A 24,038-nucleotide genomic window follows, 5' to 3' on the forward strand; every position below is an offset into this window, starting at 1 on the left:
ACTTTGCTATATATTTCAACAAAGTCACTTAAATACTAGATACTAATATCATGTGTAAATGATCAAATTTAAAAATAGCACTTTTCACATGTCTCTAATAAATTAGTGTAAAGTCGGAGATGTTTGTAACTTGCTATGTACGTATTATAGTTATCATATTGATAACTTCATAGTCACAAATGGTCGATCTGTTGCGGCATGTGTGGAAGTAAACGTTGCTCCTTGATTGCGTGCTGGAGAACGAGCACAGACCGATTGGAAAAAAGGGCAGAATAAACGGTTTTTCTGTGGAGGAACGGACGGCCAGAAAGTGCCGCGCGGATAAGCAATTTCCGTGAAAGTTGAGGGCAAAACCGAACTTCCAATTCTTGGTGTTTCCGGCCACTTTTCTGGGGAAGTTTATGGAATGCTTTTAATGAACTTGTTCAGAAGCTTCGATTGGGCGAAAGTGGAACACGTAAGGAATTATATGCACTCGAATTTGTAATTAAAACTGCATCTCTGTCAGTTTTTTGTTCTTTTTCTCGTTTTAAAGTTAACAAATATAATATCATGAAATGAAATTATATAGGTATATTCTGTTACCACAATTTACACGTGCAATGATTGTTAACATGCTTCCACACATGTTTAAATTAAAATCATTAATTATATCTTGTTACTCAATTTAATATTATTCAATTCAATATTAAATCATGACGCTTTACTGAAGTTAAAAGTAAATAAAAAATCGAACAAATACACGAAGAACATTTAAGTTTATTTTACAAGCAAATTTTAATGAAGACGTTATGCAATAAATATAATTCCTTCCAAAACAAGACAACAATCTTGTAAAATGGTATTTTATTCAGTTGTTCAATTCGAAATTCAATTGAAAATATATGTATTCTTTATGTAGAATATGATGATTATAGTTTTGGATAATATTATTTATATCGTAACAGTGAATCCCATAACCCGAAAACTCCGACGAATCGCTGTGGAATTAATCCGAAGAGAAAAGAAAAAAAATTCATTTTCGGCACCGCGCAATCAATTTGTTTTGTCAGTGGGATTCAGCAACGGCGGCGGCGGTGGCACGTTTAAGAGTAAGCACGAACGCGTTCAAACGAACCGTCTAGACAGTCCGCAATCGATCAACCCCACTTCAGAGAAATCTCACCGTTAAAAACGACGTCGCGTGAACCGCGTGGTGTCGCATGCGTGCGAGAAATGGTACGCCCGGGTAACCGTTCGACACACCGACGCGACCGCGGGGCGCAAACAACTATGCGAACGCTCGGAGGCTGCAGGAGAACGGCGACAAAACCCGGTGAAATATCTTTCGTCGAGCGTTTCATCTGGCCCTGTGGATACATTTACTAATTAAAACAACCCGCTCGAAAAGTCTGACTGTCGTCGAACGGCACGGCTCGGTTTCTCGGTGTACTCGGCCGGGCTGCTTAGACTAAAGGGAGTGGGGGTAGGAAGAAGCATTACGGACACCACGACATTGAGACTTCCATCTGGATATATACGGAAGCTGGAGCGTAGAGAAAGACACGAAACACGTCCGTTGAAAGCTGAATGGAGAGAACGAACGACTAACATTGCGTTAGCATGGAAGAAGAGAGGGTGAGAGAGAGAGAGTGGAGGATGCAAAGTCTGAGATGAGACGGTGTAGAGAAAGAGCCCAAGGTACAACGAGGGTGACATAGTACATCGATCGCACCTGGAACATCCCCCTCTCTCGCTGTCGCGGTTTAGTCGCAAACCTTCTTTTTTTTCTCCCCCCCCCCCCCCCCCCCCTCCTCGTAGTCTACGTTTCCACCTGTCTCCCGGACGTGTACAACGTGTGTCGAAAAGAACTTGGATATTGGATTCTTCTTAAATGATGGCCTTGTGATGTTCGATCTTCAATTTCGTGGTGATAGGTATAATATACATGGTTTGAGTTAGGATCTGGGAACTCTCCTAAATAGCTTGTAGAGTTTGATACTTAGCGAGTATTAGTAGCAATAGGATAACGAAGTTCATTAACAAGAATTATTGTTCTCGGGATTGACAGAGTTCAATACTGTTCTGAATGTGATATTGTATACCCTTTAACTATAAGTACGTAACGTGGATCCTCTCTCGCGACTCGATCGATTGTGGTTTGTTGGGTTGAACTCTGGGTGGAATCGATTTATAATGAAATGGTACCATAGTCACAAACGGTAATTAAACTAGTTAGTATTTATAATACTCCCTTATCTTTCAAATAATGTCACAAAGTTTACCCGTATATTGATTAACATTAAATGTGACACCTACTCGGTATAAAGAAACCCTGATGTTTCATAAATGTTATACATTTTGGGCCAATTGAATTAGTTTATATTAGCACAACTGTGGTCCATCGAGCTTTAAAATTCCCTTTTTAATGAAATTTGGCATATTGATAGATCTTGGAATTCTGTTTTATATTTCAGCCACATATAGCCATTAGTTTATAAAATATTTAATTTTCAGTGCTGAGAATCTTTCGAACACTCTTCGAGTATTTACTGTACCTCATCTATATTTTCAACACTTAATATCCCTGAAAGAAGCCTCGAACGCAATTTCGTCATTCTAAATTTTCCATGTAAAATCCAAAAGTATCCCACATTTCTATTACCACCCTCTACATTCACCCGATGGTCAGACTTCATTCTTGCTTAGAATTTCTGCCGCTAAAGGAAGAGGAATAATTCAGATGTTCCCAAACATTTGGTCGCCGGTATACCGTGAATCGTAATCCAATCTATGGAGTAACGGGTCAGGCATACAATCGCACGTTTACGCAGAAGGTGTTATCGAGAGCCGCGACAATCTGAAAGATGCCAATATGGAAGCGAGAACCAGAAGCGATAAAACGAGCCGACACGCGCGTGTAACCGAAGCGCAGTGGGTGGTGGGCCCTCGTAGTAGCACGCCCAATGAATATGAAACAGTCATTAGCGCGCCAATCCCGAATCACTTAGGTGCTACGTGCAGCAGACAGTAGACCAGAAAACGCGAGGCTGGCGCGCGCTAGGGTAAGTTGTCGGTGCATTGAAATGCATTGCTCGGGAGACAGGTAGGGGGAGGGGGGGGGAGGGCCCCTGGACACTAAAGACTCGTATTCCCGTGGTTATCGTGTCTTAGAAATACGAGCGGGTCTCGAAAGTTCTGCCACTTGAAGACGATTTCCTGAACGATAAAATCGACGTCGGTGGCTATGGTGGCTGCCGCAACTCGCAGCTCGGTGTGTTCCGTCGAGTTTATTGGCCGGTTGCGGGCCCCCGATAACGCAAGCTTGTGCCAACACCGTAAAACGTATCCCGTTGTGGTTCCGTAAAGCCACGTTTCGATCATAAGCGACGAGCGGCTTCAAGGAACGATCGAAGCTATTCTGAGGCAGAGTGTGTATATGCTGCGTGATATTGCATCAGATTAATCGTAACTAGATTGCGGATTTTGTGCGTGCACGGCAGGAGAGGCGGTTCTGTGGGAACGGAATGAGATAAGTACTGGCACGGAGTTTGATAAAGCTTCTGTTATATTGTTTGTGATCTAGTCATTAATAAGGAAAATTAGTTTTTAGTTGATTGCAGTTTTTATGAGTTGAGTGTACCACGAAGTGAATTCGCATAAACTTAGTGCAGTTTAACGTACCTATGGATGGGTCTCTGGGGAAGCTTTTATGAGGAGGATTTTAGGGGCGATTTTATTATTAGAGCTATGGTACGAAATATATGTTCTTTATTTGGGTTCGGAATAAAGTCACGTTATCAAGATGCATACACTGGACAATTTATAATTAATAACTGACAACTAACTGAACACAAAAATTAAACTTAGTTTGTGGGATTATCAGAGGTGCAGTTCAAGTCGTAAAATCGTTAATTTATGCTGGTGACATTAATAATATGGATCCTGTCCTGATACGTTTCTGGTTTCTCTTTGGGTTTCAGTAGTTATTCTCATCATTACAAGCATTACTTTATTTTTATTACTACTATTCAAAAAAGTAAAGAGTTAATAGGGATAATGGGTTAATGGTTGTAGGATGGAGTGGGTTGAGAATAATAAAAATCATTCGTATCATTAAAACATTCATAAGAAATGTGGATAGAAATGTACAAGCATTACTTTATTTTTACTTCTAGTATTTAAAACAGTAAGGAGTTGAAAGGGATAAAGGGTTAAAAATTGATGGATGAAATGAATTCAGAATAACAGAAATGAATGGGTGTGTATATTTCATAAATAAATGAGGATAGAAATGAATTGTCTGTCTTAATAAAAAAAATGTATTGAAACTGTTACGCTTAGAATATTACAAGTGACTAACAAATTGATTATGTTATTCAGGAAAAAATAAAAACGTTCGTCGCAGTCACTAAATCAACTTATGGATTTTTGGCGCAAATAATCTTGTAAATTAGGAAGGATAGACAGAATTTTTGGACGATCTTTGCACGATTTCCATGATTTAAAATTATGGTTTTCTAATGAAAGCATAGAACGAAAATAGAGTGTAACACATAAATTATGTGGGCAGCGCTGAACGCCTTAATTTATCACTGAATTACGCGCAATTTAAACGCTCCGCGTCGATCACGCGTACGTATATAGCCCAGCCGAGAATCGATTTGTGCAAACTGCCAGCAATGCACGTGCATAAATTCGTAATCGAAGTGTCGAGCCGGAAAAAATATCCCGGGCGAGTAAAATGTTTCGAACGTTTTTGAAAGGACGAGGAATGAGTAAATGAAGCATATTGTAATTTTTTAAATTCAGGAACAAATTCTTTCGCTCAATACAAACAGCTTCAAACGGGATGGTATTTAGGCTCTTGAATTCTTTAATAATAGAAATAGTCTACTGGGCAGAGGATTCGTTATATATTTGGTAGCTACTCTATTGCTGTTCATATATAGTAATCATCATATGTTTTAAATCTCCATACAACCATTGCCAACAGTGGACGTCAACAGAACTAAAAGATAAAGAACTCAACTTTCACACTTCATACAGATAGTAGCAAATATTTAGACAGCATTCAGTTAAAGTCTGGACAGCCAGAGTTAATATGCGAATTTTTCGCCTCTCTACTTGGTGGTGTCTTGCTATGGGAATTGGTTTACGTCTTCTTCCAGTTCTATGCATTAATAGAACTAAAGTGTGCAATGCTAGAATAATGTTAAAGTGCATATACATTCAATAATTTCCAAGTTAATAGAACAACGTTATTAAAAGTATTGGTCTAATTTCCAAAAGACAATTTGAAATGTTTGCTTTGTTTTTGAACCGAGGATACTTATAAAAATTAATATTTCACCGTAAAATATTGTTACAAATAGCAAAATAATACAAAGTCTCCTTGATTCAAAGAATATAATTTCTAGTACTTTTGCATCATAGATACAATGTATTTTGACCTTTTCTTAAAATACAACATCAATATAAAATTAATTTTTCATTTGAACACATTTTTTAATCGAACAGATTTTTAAATAAATAAAAAGTTGATAAAAGCCAGCAGCCAACCAGGATTCGATACTCATCCATAATTCTAGCTGAATTTCATAATGTCGCCATCAGATTCAAAAGCTCACGGACATCTTCGGCGTAAGACGCTTTCATCTAAGTGGCATGATAACACTCGTGACTGGAATTCCCTTAAATATTTGCTAGAATATTGAAGGATGTGCATTTCGCGTGCTTGTTGCTTTTCTAACTTCGTACCAGGGTCTGCGTGCTTCGAATACCATGCTTGCTGCGGAAAATTTTGGTTTAATATCATCCTAACCCCACGACATTTACTGGACAAAATTTGTCAACACTATTGCTCAAAAAGAAAACCATGGCACCAAAAAGATACGTGATTGTCTATTCGCATATTACAAAAACAATGAAATTTTCTCTACAAATTGCTTTTGTATACTTTTAATTTCTTCTAATCGTTAATTCTAATCAAACGTAAAATTTAGAAATAACATTAGAATAGATTTTAAGATTTATTAGCTATTCTAATTCTTCGTTGACCAAGTAAATATAAATATATAGCTCCATTAAAATTTTAGTTAATGAGGTTCTTTTCATTTGTATATATCTATGCTTTTTAATTAAACAGTATAAAGGAATATAATATTGTCGAGACATGTGCAATTCTGAATAAAAATTTTGTATAATCTAAAGTGGCAGTTAACTTTTATTTTAATAAAAATTCTTCGTAAAGAATTTGAAAACGTTCTTCGTAAAGTTCTACCTTTGCGAGAACGTCAATATTCATAAAAGGATCCAGAAGATACTCTATAGGAAAGCACTTTTATCTGAGCATCGTGACCAGAATGTTTGCGGCGTTCACTTCCAATATCGAGGATCACGCGGATAGAGTTAAGTATATTATATTACGTCTAGCGAAATTCGAGCTGGATATTGTATATTTTACGTTTTTCGTTAGTTTAACTGCAAACTGTTAATCAGTTATTAGCGTCTTGTCCCAGTTATCAACGTCTCGAGTAGTTTAAATCGAAATATATTTCAATAATCCGCTAGTTTGACATTTCGTTTGACATGTAATTTTTAGAACTAAATGTCAATTGATACATAAACGTATTAAAGAAATCAAGTTTAGCTAAGGCTCATAAGGTTCCAAAGTATAGTAATATTTAATAATTTATTAAATTGCGCGGTGAAAAGGACCTAATTAAGTTATTTCTCGGGCAAAAATAAGCTGTTGATTATGGTAACTTTTAGAGTAATTGCACTGCCTAAGTAGTTGATTAATTCGCTTTGAAGGATGAATGAAGAGCTGATTAAGCCACTGAAGCTACTTAATGGACTGAAAAAAGCTATCTGGCTAAGGAGCTTTGACTGTACTTTGTTGTGTAAAAACTTTTGTACGCTCGCTCGAAATACGAGTACGTAAAACTTGCAAGTGGAAATGAGAAGATTGAATTGAAACTTTGATTGCTGTACGCAAAGGCATCAAATTACATTAGATCTATCTAATATAAGTTCATAAAATCCACAGTTTAAAAATCATTTGGATGGTTCAAACTAACAGGTGGTCAAAAGACTTATTAGATAGACCAACAAGTAATCCACTATTTTTTTTAATAAACTCCTAATGTAATTAGAATTCAAAACATGTTCTTGCTATTTTTTTCTTTAATCCTCGTACACTGTTCCGGTCACTTTGACCCAAACTAAGACTTTAATTATTTATTATATTTTTTATCAGAGAAATTTCTGAATTAATTCGACGTCAGTAGTGTACATATATATATATATATATATCGATGGTTTATAAACTAAGTTTAAGTGTACAAGGGTTAAACAAAATCGGCGTATAGTAAAGAACGAGGGAAAATTTCACTGTAACAGCATTGACATCTAAATGTTTAAAAAATATATAGTGAATTTTACTGAAAATAGTGGACTACTTATCTTTAATTATTATTCCCATTATTGTAATGATATCAACACCTTATTGACATCGTCGATTTATTTGATAAAATAATGAAAATTTTAATTTTTCAAATTTACACTGTATGAGAGCCGACTAATCGTTCGTTTTTCTGTCTGTTTACAGGTGGATACGCCAGACAGCGTATTGCAGAGCGGATTGGGTTTAGGGCCAGACATGGGAAACACGATTCTACGTTCCATGGTAGATCCAAGGGATTACGACCGATTAAGATACCTACAGATGAACGGTGGTCAGCCAAACAGCTTCGAGGAGACTATACATAGGGTATGATTTCGATGTTAAATCAAAGTTAATATTATAGGACATAATCTCGATAGAACAGCACAAAGGAATAAATATTGATGTATCGCACGATATATACACTAGAATCTCGATTATACGAACTGGTTCATCGATACGATGTTTGGATAATTGAATGATAACGTTTCGACGAACGTAAGAATGAATGTAAAATATTTATAAAATTTAGTTATTGTCCTTAGTTTTTACTCTACTGTCCTAATGTACTTCCTAATGTAAAATGAACTTTTGTTCTGTGTTTCATGCAACAATTATTTCTAATAATTTGTTATATTAAAACTACTTCCAGTGAAATTATTTTATCTCAAGAGCCATGATTATTTTTCTTTAGTAAATATACAATTCCTTTCACACACGAAAATCAAGAATTTAAAGCTCATTTTTATATCTTTATTCCATAATGCTGTCAGTTCTCTGAAACTACCTTGGCATATATTATTTACTATCACTTTAACTGTTGGTTAATACAATTGAATGAAAGTTTGTACTTGTTTGTATTTTGCAGCTGAAAGTTCAAGAGGCACTGAGAAAGAAGGAGAGATTTCACAAAGAACACGAAGAGGTGAGTACAGTTCAAATTAAGGCTCGTCCAGTTTTTTGTAATTTACACTAATAAAATTAATACGAACGGGCAGAAAGCAGTACAAAGACTATATTTATTAAAAATTTCATGAATGCAATGGGATAAACAAGTGGGATTGACTATCGATCGTAACTTAGAATATGAATATATCCTTATTACAGTATGGTTTAAGACCACACGTTGTTTACAAACGAAAAATTTTGTGCATCATTTAGAAGTTAGCTAACTTTGGTAAAACAGTAATGTTATCACTGATTTGGAAGTGTGAGTAATAAAATAAATATATCTGTTAACTAATCTAGTTTTATAAACATTACACGTTTGGTAATTCAAATCGTTACTAATTTTTAAGAATTAACATTAAAAAGATGGTAATTCATTAAATGATTATTATTATAATTATTCTGTTCTTTCTTATTCGGATTGAATTGTTGATGTATATATTGATGAATCGCATGTTTTATTAGTCGTTACATAATTCCATCACATATGATTTCATAGATTCATCGGAACTATTAAACTTTTTAATTAGTTATGAAATAGCAGTAAGCTGTTAGCAGTTACAAAATGAACTGAATTCACTGAAACTTTTATTCAATAAAGTTTAATTACAGGAGGAACAAATATTTTTACAGAAATAAATGAAAGTTATAATTGAAGAGGAACTTCTATTCTGATTTTCATTTGTCCAAATGGCAGTAGACATTTAACATATTCAAACTTTTCCAATTTATTAGTACCTGTTCTATAAAAATAAAATGAAAAATAAAGAAGCTTTTAAATTGCATTTGTAGTTAAATCTGGTGTTCATTATTCCATACAGCTTTGAGATTTTTGAAGTAATTCGTAGATGTTACTTCAAAACTTATTACAACGAACGTGTAAAACGTGACTTTTACCCTCGCATGACGGATGTGAGAGTCAATGGCCGGGTCACACGTGACCCATAGTAGACACTGTATATACTATATAAAAATATTACACTTATTTATAAGAATTTGTAAAAAATAATATAAAACTTGCATTTTTGTAGAAACTGATTTCTCTTCATTCATTAGACATCCTCATTTCTCAAAACATCGAGGCATACTGAAGCCATCGTTATGCGAGGGTTAAAAATGAACTCTAAAAACGAAGTCGATTCATGTAATAACGTAACTCAAACCAGGAAGAGACCATATTAAAAGTAAGAAATTCATAAATAACCTTCATTTACTAAAGGTAATATTATTACTCTCTTTTACCCTTATTTTTCTAGTTTTATGGAATAGGTATTGATAAATTGGAAAAGTTTGAATATGGTACATGTCGATTGCACCTTCCAAATCAAAATATAAAAATCTCATTGACTGTAACATTCATTCACTTTTCCAAAAATATTTTCTTCCTCGTCTAATAATATACAAGTCATAACTGCAACGATTCGTCAACGCAGTTCAACGACTCCGGTATATTCCGTTTACACGCATACAAATCCACGGCTCTTTAGTTTTATACCACGTGTAAGACCTCGCAAAAAGGGTGTTCTGCAAGTGACAATTCCTTTTATGGTGCAGGGTAATCACGATAAGAGAAAAACCTATCTCGATTAAACCAATCTGTGCCTCAGCTCGTTTATTTCCCTCCTTCAATTCCCTCGCGCATTCCCCGGGATCATCGACAACCAACCTCCCCCGTTTCTCGTCGTTCGACCAATATTGGCTCCGCCTAGCCAATGGTTTTATCCGATACAATGATCGCCCCTCGGCCCGCGCTAGTACCCTCCAATCTGGGTGTTCGACAAAATTCTCACAAGACGAAAATTTGCATGTGTGCGCGGAATATCACTTCGCCCCCTCCCCCTGATCTGCCGCCCACTCGCTTATTCTTTCTTCTTTCGTGCTTTTCGACAGTTTTCCTTCCCCCTTGTTCTCTGTTCGCCTCCTCATCCTTCCTCCCCTTTTGTCCACGAGGACTGTCTGTCTTACGCCATCCCGATACCTCTTATTATGCAAAGCAGGCCAGATCGGGACGATATCATCATAATCGTCAATGTGTACCGCGACGTTACGCCGTGAATTTCTTATGCGCAATCGCACGATATCGCCGGCAGCGATTCTCTCGGTCTGCTCTTATTCCTACCCCAGGCGGCGTCCTTTCTACCCCGGAATCTCATGTCCTCTTTTTGCAACGAGTGCGTGCACCTTTGTACCGGAGATATGCCCCCGAATCTGACTGACTTTTCTTTTATTTCTTGGTAGCTTGTCCGTACTACTAATAATTCCAAGCTTTGGCTCGTTTCGACTACAATTTTCGTTAACTTTGTGCTTTATTTGTTCACTTAGGGTGGTAGGAATTTTACTTTTCATCATTGGACTGCGGATGTTTGTACAGATATTATTTTTAGTTTATTAACACGTTCGCTACCAACTGTCACATATGTAATGATTTCTAGATCAGCATACTTTATTTTATTAAGCAGAATGTGTTTTGCAATATTTATCTGTATTTTATGTTATTATTATCTCTGTTTTATGTACTTTTAATATCTAATCATGGAGGTAAGAATATTCCTGTGAGAAATTCCTGAGTGTCGAACGTTTTCTCCCTGTCAGTGTTTTTATTGTCTATATATAGATTAACTTCATTTAAAGTACAGAAGTACCCTTTTTAACTGACCTGTAGCTTCGAAAAACAACTTGAAATTAAGGAACATTTTAAGAAAAAGACACTTCTACACTCGAATTTTGATGATATAGGGCAAGGGCTTAATGCTGGCTCTACACATTGCTCGCCATAGACGTCAAAATTACTTTTGCTCCCTAAAGAAAATATAACATTCGAAGCGCTGAATTCTCGCCATCCGTGAAAATGACCGACTCGCTGTCCACTATTAAAATATCCTTCAGTGGGCCCTTTCGCGGTAACATTCGCGGTGTCGGTACAGTAGGTCCCTTTCAAGAATGTTTAAACGTACAGAAGCAAACCGCCGCTGCGTTAACCGATAGTGAGAATCCAGTTTTATGGCGGCCGAATGGCCCGTCGTATAGATAGCTACAGAAGGTAGCTATCGTACATAGTAATGGCAAACGAGTTTCGAATTAACTCCCCGAAACTAACGATTTCCCGTGCACGCGACGGAGGCGGGGAACAAAAAAGTTGGTCCGTGTCCTTTCAGAAAATTTACGGGAGCTGAAAAGGTTCCATAAAAATTGGCCGAAACTACCCTACCTACCTACTCCGGCCGCGGGCTAGCCCAGGGAGACAGAAAAAGGCCGAAGGAAATAAAGCGAAGAGTTTCCTTTGAGTCTGCGAGCAATATGTAAATAAAGGCCGGTATCCGTGTAAAAGTTTTAGTGTCACTTCCTCCTCCGCGGGTTTACTGCTCCCTGGAGGGAACCACCTTTCTTCTCTGTTCTCCACCTTCTATTCTCACCGCTATCCAGTTCACTTCTATTTTGCAGAAGAAACTGCGGGATCCATTCCGCGGGCAACCACTTGACCATCTATCCACGGCACCATTCTTTCCTTCTTCTCATTCCAATACCCATCTCCATGCGAAGTAGGCGCGATTAATCTGTGCAAGTTGTTGTCTTGTTCAAATTTTTTTAAATACCGCATGACAACGTATTGCAAAATTGTACGAAGCCTAATGGGACATTCTCGGTTTTTTTCATATTACAATACACATCTTCATTTGAAATATGCGCGATTAATGTATGCAAGTTCTCTTGTTCAAATTTTTTTAAATACCGCGTGACAACGTATTGCAAAATTGTACGAAGTCTAATGAGACATTCTACGTTTTCTTCTTATTACAATACATCCTATTACAAATCGTTGTTTTGTTCCAAGTTTTTTAATACCGTGAGATAATTTATTGTAAAATGATAGGAAGTCTGATGGGAAATATTAGGTTGTATACCATGTCTTTATGGAATTAGGGAAAAGCCAACTAGGATTGTTCGAGATAACGACATTGCTCAGAATAATTAGAGGATCATGTATTGCAGTCGCTCTGCTCGTCAACACGACGTATAATCTCCGAAAAATTTTTTTACAAATGCAACTAAATGTTAATATTCTTAGTAAGATATGGAAGTGACATCAATTTAGGAAACCAATAGCACTTGTTCTATTTCTTCCGCTTGGTGGGTGTTAAGACCGCCCACATTAGCGATCCCCTAATTCTTTCGAAAAGTGAGTACTTTCTTGTATTAAAATTTTCGTTTAAATACATGCAAATTAATTTTGTCCGTAATTTCCATTATTTTTTTTTTGTATCTCCTATTTACTCTGCGTATATATTAATTTAAATACGAATTAGATCCAGCAGCACACAATGAATCTTATTTTATAGAGTCACGTTTCATTTTTCTGGTGACTTGAGGATGTCTTTTGAACGAAAAATTCTCCATTCGTGGGTTAATTTAATTTCTTAATAAATCTGTACACGTACAATTCAAGCCCAGGATAATTGTAATTCATGATACTGAATGTCCTGGTCCTGTCATCCAGCTTCGGTACGCTTTCTGCGTTTTAATTGACATTTTGAGACGGACACGGTGAGCACAAGGAAAATCAATAGAGCGACTTTTCACAAAGTCTGCTGCGTGTTATCTACAAGTGCGCTTTACAAGGACGTCGCCCAACGAGTCTCTCATCCGAGCGAACTGGCCCCCTGGAATCCCGAGTCCTTTTCGTCTTGAGGAGGCTTATGATGCGACAATTGCCATCGAAAACGGTACCCGCTAGAATACTTTCCCAGAAAAAAGTTGGTTGACGTTTTCCAGCCGCAGCTCGAACTCTCGAGAAACATTCACAAACAGCCATACGCTAATAATTGTCACGATACGTATCCGTCACACAGTTCATTGTATTTTACTTTCCATGATACAATAGAGCACGTCGCGGTATTAGAAGCTTCGGTATTCGAATTATTCGGGAGACGTGACCTGGCGGTTCGAATAAGGGAATTCTAAGATACTGGAATACCCACCTTCAGTATCTATTATTTAGTTCTATTACTTACTTTCATTGTTACTTTCATTATTTATACAAATTCAGACTGTTATAAATATGCACTACCGTTCAAAAGCTTGAAAGCAGTTAATAAAATCTTAAAAAGTCAAATTACAGATTTTTTATTACAATCAATGGTTTATATTCTATGAAAGCTCGTGTATATGCATATTTGGACTCCAAAGCTAGAATGTATTAAGCCACACTTTTCAAACTTTAGAGAAGACCAGATCAAAGATGAGAAAACAATTGGTATCTTCGAACTATTGAATGGACTTAAAACTGTCTGGATGTGTAGAAATGGTGAACATTGCATTGAGTCCCCTATGTGATGGTATTTACACTGTTTGAGTCGAAACAAGATATGGACTTAATATAATTTTCACACTATTATATTATATTAAAAACTATCTAACTTAAAGCAAAATAATTGTTACCATCAGAAAGAATGATAAATTTAATACGGGAAACATTTAAAATGGCATTTTTTTTTTTAAAGTTGACTTATTACTACTTAAAAGCTTTTTTTTAATAACCTTCCCTTTGTTTCGGAGACGTTTTAGCGCGAAATTTCGCTTGTTCAATAAAAAACCCAGGGGGGTTCACGGTTAGTAAAAGACCTTGGAGATTTTCTAAATACTTCAGTGGTCGTTGTTTCATTTTCGATGTTTTTCGATTAAACTGCGCTCTAATCGAGTTATCGAAGAAACGTTCATTCCCATGATTGTTCTGTTACAGATACTGAGGGACATTCGGCAGGGTTTAATGCAACTTGGACGGGACGGGCGAGGTCAGCTCCCCGGAGGTGAGTACATCAAGGAGTAACCTCTAGCTAGTTGTCGCCTTGTCTGTCTAGAACCTATAACGTCTCCTCCAACCATCTATATGTCATGTCCTTGGTCCTATTCCTGTGTGCGTGCTCCCGTCACAATCCATAGGTGTGTATCTACCCTGAGCAGAACCTGCACGTGTCAACCGCCCTGAGAATCGACTCCCAAACGCTTGACACTTCGTACCTTTCACCACGTCCTCGAGAAACTTATTTCGAGTAGGTATAGGTTTTCTCAAATGGCTCCTTTCGTAACACTAGATATTTCGCTACCGTAGAGATAAATTCCCTTGCATTGCTTGTACAGAGATTTCTTAGCGGGCGGAAAGTTTCGAACAAAAAGCTTCGTCCTGGATATTTTGAAAGGAACTTATGATGATAGTTGCTGAAGAACGTTTGCGGATTTAAGATTCAGTAGGTTCATCGTTATTTCCTTATATTTTTCAGAAATCAGTAATTTAATAAATAATAAATAACCTGGCAGAATATGTCCGAAAATTTCCCAAAAGCCAGTACACACGGTGAGTTCAATTCGGTCAGTTTTATTAAGAACCCCTCAGGAGTGTTGTATTCCATTTATATTTATGTTTATGTCTATCTTTTGAATAAACAAAAATATCATGAAACTAGTAGCTGTAGTATTTTCTTTGAATCTTCAAACTGTTCTTTATAGATCCGTTGATATCAAAGTGTCGTTTATACGATGAAAATCTGTTGCACTAAAAAATAAAATGGTCTATAGACCGTGTGTTGTTTTAGTTGTCACACATTGCGATCGTGTTATCCAATAATCACGGTTTTTCTTCTTATTTTTAAAATTCTACAGAATTTAATAGTTACAGACTCAAAAAAGACTAATCTTCGTGTTTGTCCCTGGTTTCTCCCCCGCAGCAACCATAAAAACGTGCGAAACCGTGGTAGGCAATTCCAGGTAGGGGCGGGAACGAACTTTTCCAGCCACGAAGATACATACATATATCAGACGTCATAAGGGGAAAACGAATAGTGTCGAGAATAATCTTCTGGGCGCCCTTTGAATTTCGTATTGCCGATTTATCACTGACTACGGGGGCGGCTTTATTTGCTATCGCGCCTTGCGTCGGGGAAGGCAGTATCCGCGGGTACGAAGCCTCTACCGTATACCGACTAATCTCGTTATCGTCAACAGCCGTCGACTGCTTTCTCCACACCTCCCTCGTTCGGATCTCCTCCGTTTCTTTTTTTTTTTTTTTCCTTTCGCGCCCACACGCACGTGCGTGATCCTCAGACAGTTGATTTCGCTCACTTGTCAGTCTTTCTCGCCAGCGGGGCTGTACGGGGTCTTCTCTCCCGTCTCGAATTACTTCGCATTAGCGCCATCTTGTACGTATTGAACGGTAATCACGTGCTAAAACACTTGAACCACAGTGTGTAACGCAACATTCCGCAAATTGTGATGGCTCTTAGAAAATTTTTTCATCATATTTTAGCATTTTTCAGTTTCAAGCCACTCACTGCATCCTTTTCGTATCTTGCACACAAATTTTTTTACGTGGAATCAAAAACCGATAGTCATTTTAGGACTGTTTAAAACATTTTTACAAATATGCTTTTTTATAAACAATGGGAACAGTAATAGTCGTAGTAACAACGTTTTTGTATTGTGTGGATGTTATTTGAAGAAGTTTCGTACTGTCGATCGTCAAAAAATGTTCCAAATATTGTCACTGAAGTGATAAAGTAGGCGTCTACTGTTATGGACAAATGCGATTCGTGAGTTAACTGACATAAATAGCTGTTGTTTCACAAAGTTGCAGTCAGTAATGATGAAATTATAGCAACTTTCTGCAGTTGTGATCGTGTATTTTTCTAGAGAAACAATCGAGAGTAAAATTGTTATTTATCCTTACAAAGGTCCACACTCAAGCCTTCTAATTTCTCTGCATATATAAAAAACTCTATTTCAACAATTCTTCTACAACAATATGAACTTGAATTCATTTACGATTCTCTTATATCTGTTGAAACAGAACGAAAAATTATTTCCAAGTCAGTTTGAACAGTAATAAATGTCAGTCCTTTTTCAATTTGCAGATGACACGTATATGTACGATGAAGACGCACGATGCGGGGGTGGATTAGGCCCAGGTCCTGGAGGTCAACACTGGTACGACGAACCCCCGTACGAGTCAGACCCCGAAGATTTTCTTATGGGGGCAAGTGGTGGCGGAGTACCAACTGCAACTATTCAAAATGGAAGGTGAAGAAAAATTATACATACACTAACGATCATAAATATTAAAACATCTGATCTGTACGACGAAAATGTGATTTAACGTTGAAATTATACAGGATGTTTCCGAAATGGTGGTACAACCGGAAAGCATGTGATTTTAAGATGAATGGTGAAGGAAAAAACAAGGAATGTCCATTTTTTATGATTTTACGGTGTATAACGTATTTTGTTGGTGGTAACTGGGATTACAGAACTATCTTATTAACTGATTTACAAAAAGTTACAAAGTAAAAATATCTACATAAGATAACATTAACGGTTTGATGTATTGATAAAAAACAGTGGTGGACTAAAGTATAAAAAATCGATTTTCTTAATAAAACTGTCTCATGACATTCCTCGTTTTTTCCCCTTACCCTCCATCTAATGAATAAAAAAATCGGTACAATATTCCTTTCAATGTATACCCAGATTAACGCCAAAACGAATATAAAAAATTCTTCATTAAATATTCCAGAATCTTTTACACTATTTTAGTATTAACATTGAAGATAACAAATATTTGAAATCGTCCGTTAGTCAATCGTCTCTTCTTAATTACAAACCTAATTAAAGTGGAACTCTGATGCTTGAATACTTTCATGCATATTCAGATAAATTTTTCTGTTTTAATCACAGTTCGTTAATTTGTTCCAGAGTATGTTTCACGCTGAATCTGAGGCCAGAGAACAGAAGCGAGGGGGTCATATCGCTTCGGACCGCCGGAGACATCAGTTTACCTCGGGATCGTTCTAGGAAAGGAGCAAGTTCGACAATGCGAGGACTTATTGTACCGCAAGGTCACAATAATCCACCAACTATTATACCACTTACACACTCGAGAGCCTCTCGAGAAAGCGGAGATTATGCGAGCAGCGATGTTCAGGTAAGTTTGCGCATGAAACCGGTCTCTGAATGACATCGAGCACACACAGTTATCGAAGGGAAAAATAACGTGAAGTCTCGCCTGTTCTTCATTATTTCCCCTTACTCACTTTCATACATTGTTGTAGATTTAACTGGTATTACGTCTGAACGTCGTAAAAATTATAATTATACCTTACTATTTTGAATTGTAAAGTGAATCCGAATTATCTTAGGTCGAATTTTACCAATTGAGATTTATTATTTGTATCGACTGATTAGATGAGGTTACTGCGACAAATTAAGATTCTATACGGATTCTATATTGTAGGAAGTGCTTTGATAAAAAATTACAGAGACGTAATTTATGCAGTGACCTAGTATGCCATCCGTTAAATTTTAGTTTGGTATCAATTACAAAAAGTCTTTTCTTTCGATTCTGATTAAATGTCGAAGAACCTTTTTGCGAATCTTTTTATCCTTGCCATATTACGGGACTGACTGGCAGTTGGTAGATTCTACTTCAATCTTACCGATTGCGTGTTGACGACTCTTTATAATGCAGTTGCCAGTCCTGAAACATGTGATCACAGAGGGGAAATACGCCCCGCACATCCTATCTTTTTAATATCACTATTCGGATTCACTTTGTGTCCGTTGATTTATTATTCTGAAGGTAAACATTATATAAAGTTCATTAGAATAATAGATTCCGTATAGAAAGAAGTGGTACAATAGGCAGTCACGTATTTCACAGAATAACCGACGAGGAGTCGATTTTAGTAGAAAGAAGGAAATCTAAACCGTCAAATGAAATTATTTCGTATGTAGTTTCATTTTCGAGAAAGTCAAATTACATTAATAATAATTATTAATTTAATTAATTTTCCATTATTGTTCATTTCTTTAATAATAATAAGCTCTATAACAGAGTTGCGGTATTATTTTTATCTAGAATAATGTGATATGAATGAACAAAGGTAAAATAGTATATTTAATGGAAAATAGACAATATTTTACCAGCATCGGAGCTTATTGCCAATAAGAGTTTAATTCTCGAAAATTAAACTCCATATAAAAATTGTATGTTTTCTCTGTTCAGCTCAATCTATGTTTCTTCTTTCCATCGAGAAAAGGTGTCAGAGTGACGCCCACATTTTCATGGGCGCGGATCAGCGCGCTGATTGATTTAATTTCGGGTGGTGTAAAGTGTGAGCTTGAGACTGTCGACTGTGTCGGTGAACACGAGTAGGAGTTAACTACTTTCAGTGGGTGATCTACACCCTGGCCATCACCCTCGCAACAGTCGTTACGACCACCACGAACAGTATCATAACTATCGATACACCGACATTGCGAACAAGCCAACATTTAACCCAATCAACGCTTGCTACGATTACAACCCACTATCACACAGACGTACACGCTGCCGGTGTTACATCCTTGCTATCGTAATTGCCGTTACGTCTACAAACACACGTATACGTATCACACACATCAGAAATTAATTTACTTAACATTTGAACTTAACAGGAATTATAAAATTCATACACGCAAGAAGAAGGTATAAAACTAGCTACATTTTAATGAAAGATACAAATGATTCTGTCCAAAAACTTTCGAGACGATAATTCCTAAAACTTTTCCTGTAGTTTGAAATTAACTGAGATATTTGCAATATCATGCACAACTCAGATTCGATTTGTGTGTTACGAGAAAGTTTTCTAACAAACGTTGAAATTCATTCTCGAGGGAATTATCTTTTTAAACATGATTAAGCGAAAACAGTATATAAGAGGTGGAGTTAATTTACTTTTATTGTATACCAGGCTTAAAGCTTAATACAAATGCAAGGGAGTTAAACAATCCACTTGAGGCAAACTACTCCAAGCAATTCGCTATCTTCTAACGTCGAAATGCGATTATATTCCTCGGAACACCTTCCTATTTACCTAATGGAACAGAACTGGAGCTGCATACTAATCTGTTTAGTTTCTAGTAGCGCGTACGCAACACCATTCGTGAAATTTGCGTGCAGGTATACATGTTTCGGTTGTACTACACTTTTACGTTCACGCGCCGACGCGCAGCGAACGAACGAACATCAACGTCTCCGATCTGAAATAGGCGAAATTTCGAGATTAAATGCATATCGACGTAGACTGGCGTGGTATTCGTGATTATTGATCTTTTGCGTCAATGTATACCCGTCAAAGTTTTGGCTCGCAACGCGGTCTCGACATACCATTTTTCAACAAACCGATTTTTTTAATTTCCCGCTCAGATCCGTATTTGTGCATTCTAACGCCGCGAAGGGTTCCTCGTTGAATTCGCTCAACGAACATATTGTATGATTTGTTCAACCTATTTGTATGTAGGTAAATCTTCTGTAACCAAAATTAATTATTATTGTTCAAACAAAGTTTTACCACACTGGATACTACTCACTAGTTGAACACGTAAAATTTAAATTTTCAATTTTGAAGATTTAAATTCTTTCAGAATAGGTTGTCGATTTTAATATCGAACTGGACAGTAGAAAAAAATTCTCATTTAGTTAATAATGATAAAAGTAGTATACGACTTCAGAGTTACGCGACGTTATAATGGGTTAAATCCTGAATATCACAGATTGCGCCGAATAAATCGAAAGCAATTAATACGGAACGAAATATATCGTGGAAATGTTTTTTATGAAATTCCAAAAATAATTACTGCAGTTACTGAAGTTTATCCAACGTTATTGCGTTGTTACTCGTGCAGAAATTAAATGGGAAAAAGATGTACATTTTATTCTCTATTTGCAATGGTACAGGAAATTTTAAATATATATCTAAAAACTCTGAAGAGATTATCAAAAATAATTTTAATATTATACATTATTTTTATTTACTATCTGCCTCAATTAGAGGAACAGCGATTAACGCGCAGTGTTAACTACGCATAATACGTGCATTATAAAAATATATGTTCGATTACAAAGAAATGGGAAGTCACTTTAATTATGGTTATTCGGTGAGATTTCCAGCCGAAAGGTGATTCAGTTAACAAAAGGCACAGTGCAGTAAAATGGGTAGAAAACATAATGGGGGTAGCTTTAATTGTGGTAGAATTTTTTGTACACGCTGTAAAGAAATACAAAATTGTCTCTTTTGCACAATATCATATTTTACATTATAAAATGCTGCAACAAATTCGTGGAGGTTATTGAAGAAGAATACTTAGTACATAATTTATACAAAACTCCGATGTAGAAATGAATAGTGAATTACTTGTTTACAATACTTTCAGCGGTACCAGTTATGAATACCAAATCTCCTCCTGTGAATAATTAATTGTCATTAACTTACTGATTTTCACACCAACCGTTTGCAGAACGTTATTCATCAAGCGACGGTGTTATCCTAGAATGCAAATTCCGCGTTGCATTTTCAAATATATTTTAATGTATTCTTGAATATTACTTATGAGTAATACATCGTTGAAATCAACAATTTATTTTTGTACTCTTCTCAGATGCGTAAGCAATGCAACGCGTTAAACTGTTTTTTTTTTTTGTATCTTTTATATGAAACATTTCATATTTATCGTATCATACTGTTATAAATTTTGCAAAGTTTTCACCGTACGAAACACGGTAGAATTTTACCGGCGCGTCCAACAGACACAAGTTTTTTTTTTTCCATACGACGATGACATCGACCGTGCTTCATGAACTTTAGAGCGAATGGCTGAGAATGCAATTTTCCAGGAACTTAATTCAAAGTTTTGGAACGTTCTAATACACTGCTCTCAATTTCTGCTACAACTTAGGATATCTTATTGCAAGATCAGCGCTTTTCCTTAACAATGAAACAGGAGTTTGTACATGAAAGGCATACTTCCGATTCACAAGGGAATGCAGTAACTTGAAATTTCTTCGAGGCATGTTTAGATAGAAATTTGATGAATCTTTATTATTTCTTCCTTACTACTCTAGCGTAAATTGGGTTTCTTTCACATCCATACATGTTTACACACTTTTATGGTCATTTATTTATTCACACGACACTCTCATCCTCAGGTGACTGAAACTTCGTAAATGCATAATTGGAAGCGTGTGTCAATGACAGTGATATTTCAACACGAATAATAATGAAAAGTAATATTCTCATTCAATGGAAGGACTTGCAGTAAAATGATATTGATTCGAAGACCATTTCTAGGAAATCCTTCGCGATTGTGAAAGAAAATTGTTTAATTAATTAAAATTTAAAGTGTTAGGGGTTTCTACAAACTGTAGCGCAGTATATAAAATTAAATTTTAAATAATAATATGAAATTATTTCAAATGTGAAATAAAAATTTGAATACGTTGAATACGAAAAATAAATATCTAAAATGTGACACCTATTGAAACAAACTCTTCATTTCGGGCCATATAGACCCAAGTAAAACAGCAGAGTTAAAACATTCTCGAATACTTTCCCTAAGGAACTGTATTCAGTAAAACACCACTGAATCTATAGTGACATATTCACGAATCTATTTCGTAAACTTAAAATCAGTAGTAAAGTACAAAATTATACCACAAACTTGTTCATTCCCAATAGCTGCAAATCCTTGACCGTCGGCTGGCTGATATCACTCAAAAGTCAATTTAGGCACATCAGGAACCATAACAATCGCTTAAATGTTACCCTAATTTTATCTTCCCGAGAGCTCACAGCATGCACATAATATTCTGGGCTGATCCTTGTACGTGCACGTATTGGTATAACTATTTTCATATTCCAACACATACTCTATCCCCTCATTCTGGCGTTCATCCAATCAACACTTACCGACGATATACAGTGTGTAACAAAAGACATTCATGAAATGATTTGGAACAAGTTTCTCCTTAGCAAAAATGTTATCCGAGGTTTTGTTAACGAGATATTAACGAAAAACTCCGACCAAACAGAGCTCGACGGACTATCTTGAGAATAAATCACCCTCGCCACCTAAATAGATTAACAGTAACTAATGCTTTCCATTCACATGTATGCTTCCTCGTATAATTTGTAGAGTAATACAAAGTATATATATATATATTTATTTGTTGCATTTAAAGAACATAAGGTGTGAACGATAAATCAGTCAGAAATTTAGCTGAGACAAGTACTGACAGTATATAGTATACTATAATATATGTGAATATAAAGCGTTAGTTATCGTTAATCTATGTAGGCGGCGAAATTGCTTTATTCTCAAAGATGGCGTACCAGTGCAGCCGACAGACTCTCGCTCTGATTGGTCGGGGTTTTTCGTTAATATCTCGTTAACAAAGCCTCGGATAACATTTTTGCTAAGGAAAAACTTGTTCCAAATCACCTCACGAGTGACCCATTTCAAGGACCTACAATACTTTTGTTACACCCTCTATACACAGTCCACACGATCGATCTCGATCTAAGCCTTTCTACCACGAGGTGAAATCCAATCTATTCCGACAACACCCCACCAATATCAAAACTAAAGTGCCCGTCTCTCTCTCTCTCTCCCCTTTACATATGCGTGATTAGAAAACAGTACTCTGTGAGTATCAACATTTTAGAGCCGGAGTAGCGGCGAAGAAGGACTGTCGCCGAGCCAAAGCAGCGACTACGAGGATCAAGAAGAACTTGAGAATCAGCACTCCGCCACCGTACACACAGTACGTGACATATACAAGTCCTCCTTTCACAAAATGTCTCCTACTCTCTTTCTCTCTCTCTCTCTCTCTCTCTGTATTCAGTCCTTTCTGTCGTTGCACTGGCAAAAAGTGTCGCATGATTCGTGGCTACGTAAAACAATAAATTTCGCTGTGTGTGTGTGTGTGTTTTGTAGTGTACCATCTAAAGTAGTATACACGGTGAACTGATGCACGCTGTTTGGGTTGGTGGGAAAGTAATGTCTACTTTAATAGAGATACACTGTGTCCGACGAGCTACTTGGGTTTAATGTTTGGTCTATTTGGTTGATTTATAATGATAGATCGATATCATTTTCCTTGGAATCTGTAAGCTTTGTTAAGGGCTCCCTTCAGAGGCTCCAAAAAAGGTGGTATTTAGGATTTTTTTTTAAAGAATGCAAAGAAGATATGATTAGAAAACTTCCTGGGCTTTATTTATTATACATTGAAGTAAAGAAAAAATATTTTGTTTTATTATTCGTGCAGTGTTGATCCAAAATTGCACTGTACAAATGGTGCTCACGATATCTCGATGTAGAGTACTCCGAAATCAAAATTTCACTGTTTCTGCATATAGAACATTGTCTTAAATCCATTCAATACTCGAGGGTAGCGATTGTTTCTCACTCAATTTTTACCGAACAGTTTCAAAATTCCAAGGTTTTTGCACCTTTGATTTGATCTCCTCTGAAGTTTAAAAAATGTGACTTAATACAGTCTGGCTCTGGGGTCCAGATATTATATTAATATAAGGTAACAAAAGCGGTACTGAATACATCACTTGTACGGAATATCAACTTTTCCATTAAAGAAAATTTCCCAATATTAAAAACAATTTAAAGTTCCTTTCCCACTAACCCAATACAATTATAACAAAACATTATCGACTAATAGTCAAACATAAGATGCTTCTTTTCATTAACCTTTTGCATTTTGTCTGTACATACAATGGGTAAGTGATTTTTTGATATTAGTGAAAGCTATTTCCACGTTTCTGGTTGATCTTTCGCAATAAAATATTTA

Source organism: Dufourea novaeangliae, unplaced genomic scaffold (genome assembly GCF_001272555.1).
Source record: "Dufourea novaeangliae isolate 0120121106 unplaced genomic scaffold, ASM127255v1 scaffold89, whole genome shotgun sequence".
Taxonomy (NCBI): domain Eukaryota; kingdom Metazoa; phylum Arthropoda; class Insecta; order Hymenoptera; family Halictidae; genus Dufourea; species Dufourea novaeangliae.